Source organism: Ursus maritimus, unplaced genomic scaffold (assembly GCF_017311325.1).
Source record: "Ursus maritimus isolate PB19 unplaced genomic scaffold, ASM1731132v1 scaffold_30, whole genome shotgun sequence".
Taxonomy (NCBI): domain Eukaryota; kingdom Metazoa; phylum Chordata; class Mammalia; order Carnivora; family Ursidae; genus Ursus; species Ursus maritimus.
The window spans coordinates 7,918,379-7,929,570 of NW_024425564.1; the positions used below are offsets into that span (position 1 = coordinate 7,918,379).

The 11,192-nt window shown below is 45.6% G+C and overlaps 1 non-coding gene across 1 annotated transcript; it reads left to right on the forward strand.

Moving 5' to 3' along the window:
* The first annotated feature begins 6,438 nt into the window (after positions 1-6,438).
* Positions 6,439-6,520, forward strand: TRNAS-GCU. Its single transcript has one exon. It is a non-coding gene; the product is annotated as a tRNA-Ser (tRNA).
* The last annotated feature ends 4,672 nt before the right edge of the window (positions 6,521-11,192 follow it).

Genomic DNA, 11,192 nt, shown 5'->3' on the forward strand with positions numbered 1-11,192 from the left:
CCCCCCCCCCCCCCCGGGAGGCCGCAGCAGGTGGCGGCGCGGGGGATGGGCGGGGGGCCCGAGGGGAGCCGGGGGTGCGCGCCCCCCGCGCCCCGACCCGACACCCTCGCAGCATCTCCGCTTCCGGAGCCGAAGGAACGCTCGGTGCCCGCGGGTTCACGACCCGGACAAGCTGGGCACCCGCGCCGGGGCGACAGGTGTCGCGTCCGCAACCCCCGGCGGCCCCTGCTGTGCGGGCTGGTGGGGGATGGGTGGGAATGTTGCTTCGGTGACAGGTGAGCACCTTGACAGCCCTGCGTCTGCTTCCCCTCGACCAGCCGTGGGGACCCCGGGACCCCGGGAGCCGCGAAGACTTGCTGCTTCCTCGGAGGGTTTAGGGGAAATGTTGGCCCGGTGCGGCCCGGATTCCCAGCCGTCGGTTCTCTGGGGCCCCCAGGGCGGTCTCCCTTACTCTGCGGCTGAAACGATTTCAAACCTATTAGAAAGTTGAGAAGGATAAAAATAGTACAAAAACACCCCGATGCCTTTTACCCAGATTTAGCTATTGTTAATATTTTGCTCCATTTGCTTTCACGTTTGCTTCCTCTTCCTCTCGTTTGAGAGTAGGTTGCAGGCCATCCTGTTCAGTCGTCCTCATGTACTTCGCTGCAGAACCGGGTCCTGTTAGGGACCCCGGGGAACCCAGCACCGACCCGGAGCCTGTTTCCTCTGCGCTCAGTTGCCAGTGGACCGGCTGGCCCGGTTTCCCCTCTGGTGCAGCGTCTACTCTGGGGTTAGGCATTGCGTGGAGTTGGCCTGTCTCTCTAGTTTTTAATCTGAAACTTTTCCACAGACTTTTTTTTTTTTTTTTTGTCTTTTATGACATTCAACATGCCATTTGAAGCATGTCTTTTCTTCTTCTTCTCTTTTAAATAGAACGTTTTTCACTTTGGGTCTGACTGTAGTTTTCTCATGATTAGTTTCAGGTCGCGCATTTCCCACCAAGTACTGCATAGCTGGTGTTGTGTTAGGATGGTGTCTGGAGGGTGAGTGACAGCACCATGCCCAAATACTCCCGTGTTTAGCGGGAGAACTCCCACGTTCATAGTATTTAGAATGAAAAGAGCAGAGACGAGAAAAGAAGGGGGATAAGGACCAGATTTAAGGCTTGAAATTAGACGCTGTGTCTGCTTACAGAAAGCATCTTTGTAAAGTTTCCCCCGAAGATTTGAGGGAGAATTTCGCTGGGAGAGACACCCAGGGCCCAAAAATACATGGTGATAAGCTAGATCAGGGCCCTCAGAGACGTTCCGGTCTCAGTCCCGAGCCTGTGACTGTTGCCTCAGTCAGCAAGAGAGTGCAGACGTGGTGGGGGTAAGGGTTCTGAGCTGGGAAAGTCATCCTGGGTTATCTGGATGGGCCCCGAATGTCACCACTCCTGTCCTTACATGAGGGAAAGCAAAGGAGAAGAAGGCGGTGTGTTCCTGGAGGGTAGATGCTGCCCTGAGGCTCCGATCGCACAGGAAGAAACCAGGAGCTCAGAAATGAAAACCCCGCAGCTCTAAAAAGTGGAAAATGAAACAAAACAGATTCTCCCCTGCAGCCCCTGGAAGGAGTGCGGGCCCCACCAACACGTGTAGGACGGTAGGAGAGTAGATGTCTGCTGCTGTAAGCCACGGAGTTGGTGGTGCTTTGTTAGGCAGCCCTGTGAGACTCGAGGGCACTATATTTTGCAAGAGGACCTCATTTTGGAGAGCACTGAATACGTTCGATCGTCTGGATGAACCAGTTTACTTATCCATTCACCTGCTGAAGGACTCTGCTTCCAAGTTCTGGCAATCATGAATAAACCTGCTATCAACTTCCACGTGCGTGTTTTGGTGGGAGCTCAAGTTTTAAACTCATATGGGTAAGTACCAAGGGGTGCGATTGCTGGATCATATGGGAAGACTATGTTTAGTCTTTTAAGAAACTGACACGCTGTCTCCCAAAGTGCCTGTAACATTGTGCATTCCCGCCAGCAAGGAGAAAGAGTTCCTGTTGCTTCACGTCCTCGCCAGCATCTGGCATGGTCAGTGTTTCGGACTTCGGCCATTCTAATAGCTGTGTAGTGGCATCTTGCTGTAATTTGCAGTTCCCTCATGATGTGTTCCTTCTTTTTAATGTTTTACTTGCCAGCTGTACATCTTCAGTGTCCAGATTGTTCAGGTGTCCAGATATTTTGCCTATTTTTTAATTGGGTTATTCGTTCTCCTGTTTGTGAGTTTTAAGAGTTCTTTGTATATTTTGTATACCAATCCTTTATCAGATACGTGTTTTTCAAATATTTTCTCCCAGTCTGCCTTGTCTTCTCATTTTCTTGATACTGCCTTTTGCGCAGCGTAAGTTTTTAAATTTTAATGAAGTACCATTTATTATTTCTTCCAAAGATCATGCTTTTTGTGTTGTGTCTAAGAACTCTGTCAAACCCAACATCACCTAGATTTTCTCCTGTGTTACCCATTAGAAGTTTTATAATTATAAAGTAGCTTCCTTGCAAGCAGACCTTGTTAGGAGAACTCAGAGGTCTGGGTAAGAGCTCTTGCTTGCAAAGGAAACTCTCTGTGTACTTTGCTTTTTGATGCTTGGTGGTTCTTTTATTAAAAAGTTGAATTTTTAAAATTCATTCACTTATTCAGTCACTGAAGAGTAGCTATGGTGTGCTTACTACATTTCAAAGTGGCTACTTTTCCCTTGTCCTAGCCAGAAGCAAGAGGGTATTTTTCTGTATCTGCAAAGTGAGAGCCTGGTCGCAGAGCTCCTGGTGTTAAGATGTAGGAAAGCGTGGGGGCTCCCCCAGGATAGAGCCCCTTGCAGTTTCCAACTCTCAAGCTACCCTACACTGAGCTCCCAGCAATTCACTAATGATGGCTTAAGATTTCCTATCCTGATACTGATTTCAGCTGCAACTTCTGTTCCTGGACTTCCGCTCCTGAAAATCGTGACTATCTATCTGTCTCTCCAGCTTTGGGGCAGGTCTTTGCCCTGTGACTCAATTCTCTGGTGGGTCTAACAAGATTTGTTTTCAGCTTTTTCCTTATTATAAGGATGGGAGTGACAACTTCCAAGGTCTTTACGTGTGGGATTGAAAACCAAAAGTCTTATTTCCACTTTTTATTTACATAATTAATACATGCTTGGGAATAAAGTAAAAAGTAAAACCTTACACAAATGATACGGGAAGTGCAAGAGCCCCATAACAGCAGCCCTTGAGATACCAACTTTTGACAGTTGGTATCTATTCTTGCAGATTATTTTAAATTTTGTTTAAATTCAATTAATTAACGTATAGTGTTTTAGTAGTTTCAGAGATAGAGATCAGTGGTTCATCAGTTGCATATAACACCCAGTGCTCATCACATCACGTGCCCTCCTTAAGGCCCATCACCCACTTACCCCCATCCCCCCCCCACCTCCCCTCCAGCAACCCTCAGTTTGTTTCCTATGATTAAGAGTCTCTTTTGGTTTGTCTCCCTCTCTGATTGCATCTTGTTTTATTTTTCCTTCCCTTCCCCTATGATCCTCTGTTTTGTTTCTTAAATTCCACATATGAGTAAGATCATATGGTAATTGTCTTTCTCTGCTTGACTTATTTCACTCAGCATAATACTCTCCAGTTTCATCCACACTGATGTAAATAGTAAGATTTCATTCTTTCTAATGGCCGAGTAATATTCCATTGTCTATATAGACCACATCTTCTTTATCCATTCATCTGCCGATAGACAACTGGGCTCTTTCCATAGTTTGGCTATTGTGGACATCGCTGCTACGAACATTGGGGTGCAGGTGCCCCTTCGGATCACTACATTTGTGTCTTTGGGGTAAATACCTAGTAGTGCAATAGCTCTATTTTTAGCTTCTTGAGGAACCTCTATACTGTTTTCCAGTGTGGCTGCACCAGTTTGCATTCCCACCAACAGTGTAAGAGGGTTCCCCTTTCTCCACAGCCTCTCCAACATTTGTTTCCTGTCTTGTTAATTTTAGCCATTCTGACAGGTGTGAGGTGGTATCTCAATGTAGTTTTGATTTGTGTTTCCCTGATACCGAGTGATGTGGAGCATTTGTTCATGTGTCTGTTGGCCATTTGTATGTCTTCTTTGGAGAAGTGTCTTTTCATGTCTTCTGCCCATTTCTTGACTGGATCAGTCAAGCTCTTTGGGTGTTGAGTTTGATGAGTTCTTTATAGATGTTGGATACCAGCCCTCTATCTGATATGCAGATATTTTTGATGTCAGTGCCCATTATGATTTTTCAAAAGTTGCAAAAGGCCAAGGGCAATTTCCACTTGTTTTAGTCTTACAGCACATCAAAATAAATACAAAAGGAAGATTCTAAAAATTGGGAGATACTTGAAATAATCATACTTACAGATGAACTCTGTTAACACCAAATAAGTATACAATACTTGTATGTATAATGTACTTTGGAGGTATCAAGAAAAGTCTAAATTTGAGCCTTCATGAAATTGAGGCTGAGGCTAAATGGCCCTCACTGATACTACTATCCATCGGTAGGTAATCGATCTACCTTCATATGCATTTAAAATAATAATAATAATAACAAAACTATACATACTATACTTGAACTTGCATCCCTCCCACCTCCACTTGATAGTTGGGTTTTAGGAAGGGAATAAGGATGTAAGTTTAACACAATTTAATAGGTGTTATAAAATTATCTGTGAATGTGTTTGTGCCAATGTACATTCTCACCGCAGTATTTCAAAACATGCTTTCCAACATCTGGCCCACATTTGTTATTATTAATTTTATAAATATTTGTCAATCTGATGGAAGGGAGAATATATTACTATTTTAATTAGCATATCTGTAAATACACATGAAGTGGAGCTTCTTTTGGGACATTTATTGTCTGACTTTTTCCCTACTTCTGTGGACTGCCTGCACTGCACGTGGTCATGGTTCATTTTTTTCTGCCAGTTCTCTTTTCTTAGGGATAATAATGAGAATGCAAAGCTTTGTCAGGCAGTGGTGATTCCCAGTGCCAGGCTTGTTAAAGCACTTCGCATATTCATTCAATCCTCACAGCCGTCCTGCAGTGTTACTTATGAGCCCAACAAACTGAAGTTTAAAAATAGTCCTCTGTGTACCTTGCTTTTTGGTGTTTAGTAGTTCTTTTACTAAAATACAGATTGGTTTCATTCATTCACTCAAGAACAGCTATTGTGTGCCTACTACTTGCCCCCAGCGTGCTCGGTCTAACGTGATGAATAATGAAATATGATCTCTGCCCTCTGGGGAGCACTGGAGGGAAAACAGTCCAAAAGTCTTTGTTAATCTAACGGAAATTTCCGACTCAAAATTTGTATTGAGAAATAGTTTTGAAGTCACTGGTATAAATTAGGTTTCCTTGGAACTGTGAAGAGGGACACACAAGAAGTGAACATAAATGATTTGAACAACAAAAACTCAAGGCTTAAGGAAAATCATAAAAACAGGTAATATGGTTGTTTGACTCACTAAATGAATGAATCCTCAGTCCTCTAACGCATGGATTGTAGGTGAGTTTCCCTTGATGGGTGGTGTATGCTGGAGGTGAGTTTATGAAATTCAGTAAAGAAACTTGACGGAGAGAAGAGGGTCTCCCGCGCCAAAGCTAAGAACAGAAGGAGAGGTTTCATAGGAAGGGAAAAGCACCCTGGCAAGTAAGAATCTCTTGTCTTACCATTTCTCTCCAAAATCCTGCACTAAATACAGAAAAGCATAGAAGCCTAGTGAGTGAAAGGGGTTTCTTGACGCTGGGTTTACCTAAGTTGTCGAGTTCGGCTTCTTCCTGGGAAGAAACATCACGGAGGTGGGGAGGGGGCTGGAGGTGGAGCTGGCGAGATGGCCTGCGCTAAGCCGCCGGTGAACGTGATGGAGCCCCCGCCCCGGGCATGCTGGACCCCGAATCCCGGGTCTCCCCACCCGGGCGTCCCCAGGGCGGACGCGGCCACGCTGTCAGCGGTGCTAAGATCCCAGGTCACTCCCGCGCCAGCGTGGTCTCCTCCGGGCGTGTGCGTTATCTTCTGCTCCAGCCAAGTTCTCCCGGGTCGCTGTAAGGGCCAAGCCCCAGAGAAGCGAACAGGAGAGACCTGCAGGCGCGGCCCAGCAGTCTCACGTGTTTCGGGGGCAAATCCTGGAGGGTCCAGCCTTACCCGGGAGCGGCGGTCACATCGGAGTCCCTGGCGCTGCTGCGCGCGGGCGGGGCGGCCAACAGGTGCACGCGCAGGATACCCTCCGCCTGCTGGGTGTATTGCCCATCTAGGGTGTGATGTCGTGAGGGGACCCGGACACACCTGACTGGGGGTACAGTCGTGAGCATCGAGGCCACGTTGGATCAGGGGAAATGCAGTTTCATGGATCACCGCAGAACCGACTGCGGGGTGAAGAGTCTGACCGCGCGAGGGCTGCACCCGACGAGGTGGCCGAGTGGTTAAGGCGATGGACTGCTAATCCATTGTGCTCTGCACGCGTGGGTTCGAATCCCACCCTCGTCGAGAGGTTTCCCGCGAACTCCTGGCTGGATGGCTCTGGGAGAACCGCCTGGATTCACTCCTGGTTCCCCCTGACCAGTTTAGATTGTGGGCAGCCACTACTGTTGCTAATTTCCCCGAGAAGGCTCTTGGGTCTCAGAGCCCGGTCTTCCTCAGCAGCACAAGAACCACCAGAGTTATCACCAGGGGTGGTTTGACCAACCTTCACTCTCATCCGAGATGCCCCCCCCCCCTCCACGGACTCTCCAGGAGTTTTGAAGAAGCAGTTGAGCAAGAAAGACATTGCTGAGCTTAAAGTTATCCACAGAGGTAAATAAGTTGTTTATATATTGTATTTTGCACGGTATTTTCAGCCAGATTTTAACTGTACTGCAATTTTCAACATGTTTGCTAATTTAAAGTGTCCCCTCGCCCCCGAGATGTAATTTTGAATGTGTTCATCTGTAAAACTGTAACATACGTTTTTAGAAATGAATTTGCTGCTTCCTAGGATATATGCATTTGAAATATTGGACACAGTGCCAAATTGCCCACCAAAGGAATTTTATCAGTCTACACTCCCAACCAATAATGATTGAAGTCCTTGCTCCCCTCACCCTCCCCAGTAGGATATGTTGTCAACTTTGGGCTCTCCGTTTGTTTAGTAGGTGAGAGTGATATTACAGTACGATTTAACTTCCATCTCCCTTGTTACAATAGAACACCTCTGAACATTTATTGAAAATAGAATTGTTTTTGTTTTAAATCATCTGAATTTTGTTTTTGCTTTTTTGGGGGGTGCTGAGAGCAGTATTTGAAATATGATTTCTGGGCTGCTTTAAGTGCTTGTTGTGAATGAAGAATTCTGGGCCTCACTCTTGATCTGTTAAATTATGATCTCGAGGAGTGTGCTTTTGAATCTGTGATTTAATAAAGCATTCAGATGTTTCTTCTGTTGACCTTAAAGACTTGTATCATCTGGCTTAGGTACCTGCCTGTTACATCTAACCACCCAGGATTCTCTTTATTTCTATAAATGTTCAGCCCAGGAAAGCTGCTCCTGTCTTCAATCTTCCCAGCCACATCTCTCCTATTTGGTACAGACTTTAAAACTGTTTTCATATCCTCAGATAATTGGCTACCATTAATTCATTCACTCTCCTCTGGACACACCTTCTCTACATAGCTGATTGCATCCTCAAATCCTGAGTTAGGTCTCTTCTCTGGAAAAGACATTTTCCCAGGGTGTGTCTGTGAGTTCTTTGAGGGAACTATCAAAGAAAATTGCACCAGATGGAGTTAAACAGTTAAAAAGTTAAGACTATTGCAATAGAAGACAGATTGAACTCAACTTGGAATACAACTGGGGCAGCCAGCGGCTTACAGCCAATGGGCAGGGTAAGGGAGTCACTGGATGGAAAATTGCTAAAAAAACAAGAACAAAAACACAAAAAACTTGATTAAATATTTAGTGGAGTAGAAGGAACTTGATTTGATATCAAGGGTAGGGGTTTCCCACCTAAACTGGACTCAATAGGATTCTTTATGAAACTGGGCTTGACAGGCCAAGGATGGAGCCTTGTTCAGAAGAACCTCACTTGTTTGGTCAAGGAGGGAGTCCTTGTTAACACCCACAGAGATTCCCTCAGCTTCCTAAAGGCATAGGAGAGCCACGGAACATGTGAGGAACCAGCAGAAGTACGCACGTGCCCTCCCAGCCTCTGTCGTGTGTCTGGCTGGTTCTGTCTCCCTGTGGCACCTGCTCCGTGGCCTTCTCCCCAGTCCTGGGTCACTTGGGCGCAGACACCCCTCCACCCAGGCCTTTTCCATTACCTTAATTTAGAGGATTGGAATAAAGTCTGAATTCGTGGATTTGAGCTAAAGTGGGTCCTTGATGCTGGATATGATCATAATGATTACATCATTAAAATATCTTTCTGTATTTAAGAAGCATTTCTTCCTTCTGTTCGTGTCACTTCATAAAGTTGGAAGGCTGGGGTCCATATGTGGTGTTGAGTTTGTTTTGGTGAGGATGTCAGTGCTGCACGGCTGAGAGAACCACAGGCTGGAGGTGGTGCTGGTTGGACGAAGGACTGCAAGTATAGAATTCTGAGACGGGAAGGCCATCAGGCCATTTCAGAAGAGAGAAGACACTTTGGGGGAGGCCTCATCACACTAGCATCAGCCAGGTGGAAAGAAGGCAGGGCCGCACCTGCTGGCGACAGCCCAAGCAGAACAGGTTCTTTCCCTTGGCAGCTGGCATTATCACAGACCATGTAAGTGCAGGTGCCATCAAGCATCCCCGGTGGGAACCAAAAGAATCTGTTTTCATAAACTTAGTGGCCTTAATTTGTTACATAAGTTCTGTGTAACCAATGGTAATTCATAATAGGAGCTAATAAATTTTCGTAGTCTAATGAATTACTGGAATTGGGAAGAGTAGGACTTGACTTTCTGTTATGAGAACATTAAAATGTTGAAGTAAAAAGGAATCTGGAAGTAGTTCACTGTATTTAAAGGTTGCCTCTTATGACATAGAAGAGATTCGTCTGTACAAAATACAGATACCTGGGTTTCCTTTTTTTTTTTTTTAAAGATTTTATTTATTTATTTGACACAAAAAGAGACAGCCAGCGAGAGAGAGAACACAAGCAGGGGAGCGGGAGAGGAAGAAGCAGGCCCATAGCATAGGAGCCTGATGTGGGGCTTGATCCCAGAACACCGGGATCACGCCCTGAGCCAAAGGCAGATGCTTAACCACTGTGCCACCCAGGCACCCCTCCTTTTTTTTTTTTTTTTTTTTTAATACCTGTCTCTTCCTAATTTAGCTCCTGTCCTTTTGGAAGGAAATCTTTCCTTCCTGTGGCCTGTTTCTCTCATTGTTCTACAGGTAACATGAGTGTACGGACTTCCTAGGTTTGATCTTTATGCCCAACTCTATCTTGTCTACACGGTGAGAAGAATGTTCCTCAAGCACATTTTTGTCCCTGAGTCTCAGCTTGGCTGGTTCAATTGCAATGTTTGTTGGTGTGAGGACACCCTACCCTGGGCCACCTGCATAGGGTGCCGGTCAAGGAGCATCCTGCCACCTCCAGGCTGCCCTCCAGGGATTTGGGATAGGTGGTGGGAATGAGGAGGAAGGAGAGAGGGTGGATGAGTGCTTCAAGAGTGAGAAGTGCCCTATTCATGGGGCTTGGCATCTGGGGGGGGGACAGACTGAGAGCTCTGGGCAGGGGACACCTTCGTACTTGGAAATGTTGAAGATGCTGGGTGCCCCAGGGAGGTAACTTTTGAAAATGGAATTTAATCCCCAGGTTCTTCTGTTTGATTCTAGTTGGGAAGTTGAATACTGCTGTGCGTACAGCTGCCATCCCAGGAACTAGAAAGTACAGGAAGTGGCATCAGGTGAGACTCGAACGCAGCTTGAGGATTCCAGGCCCAAAGTGCTAGCCGCTGCTTCATGGGACCGAGGATGGATAGCATCGTTGTGGTTAAATATCTCCTCTAAATAAATGCAGTGTCTCCAATTCGGAGGTGGGTCAGGCTTCCACGGGGCCAAGCTGATAACGGACTCTGACCTGCACTGTCGCTGAAGAGGCGATGAGCAGAATACAAGTCAAGGCAGTCGGGGCACTCTCCAGCCCGCTTTGTTGCTATCCAGAGTTTGTGAGGTCTGCAGCCTACACAACTTAGGGGGTTCTGTTTAAGAAAAAGAATAGACGTTATCAACGCAGAATTAGATGCAGCCACTCTCAGGTGTATGTGATATATCTGAGGATAAGAGGCAGCAGTCTTATCTACTCTCCATGATAATACACTTGGCACTTTTACAAAACATGTTTCACACAGGGCTACCCCTTCCAGGGCCTTGGGGGGTGCGTGCAAGTCAGGGGTCATGATAAACACTTCTCTGAAGGGCTGTTTGGCAGTATCTTTCAAGATAATCTCCCTCAACAATTTTTCTTTAAGTACAAAAAAATTAAAAATATTTGTTTAAGAATGTTCATTGTAATATTTTGCGATATCAGAAATTTGAAAATGTGCCCATTCACTTGATGGAAATAATAGCCAGCTACTAAAAATGCTGGGATGGAGGTAGGTACCCACATGTTGGCTTGGCAGTTTTGGGAGAGGATTTACTTTAAATCAAACAAACAAACCCCAGCAATTTCTCAATTGTAATATAGAGCATGATGTAATTTTTATGTCTTAATTTGTGGGTTTATATACTCACTTTTAAATAGGTTCGAGGAATATATACCAAAGTTGGTATGAATTTTTCTGAGAAATGGAATTGGGGGCTAAAGGAGCTTTTCATGTTTTGCCATGTTCACCTTTGTGACATACTTTTTTTGTTTACAGGTGTCTATCACTTTGGATATTAAAAGTGATAATCTACCAAGAGATAAACGCCCTTCCGTAGAGGGTTTAGAAGTCTTGTTTACTCCACGTTGACCCCGTACTGGGCTCAGCATGGCCGTGAGCATAGCACACAAAATAAAAGGGATAGAAGATGGAATCCGTGAGTGCAAAGGGTGAGCAGTTGGCTACGGGAAAACCACAGAAGACAAATGCAACACGTTAATAGTGGCTGAGAAACCGGGGAGGCTCCTTTGAAGATCTGACCACTAGGGCACAGAAGGAAAAATTTTACATACAATTTGACCATTGAAAAATGGTTTAGGGACCATTTACA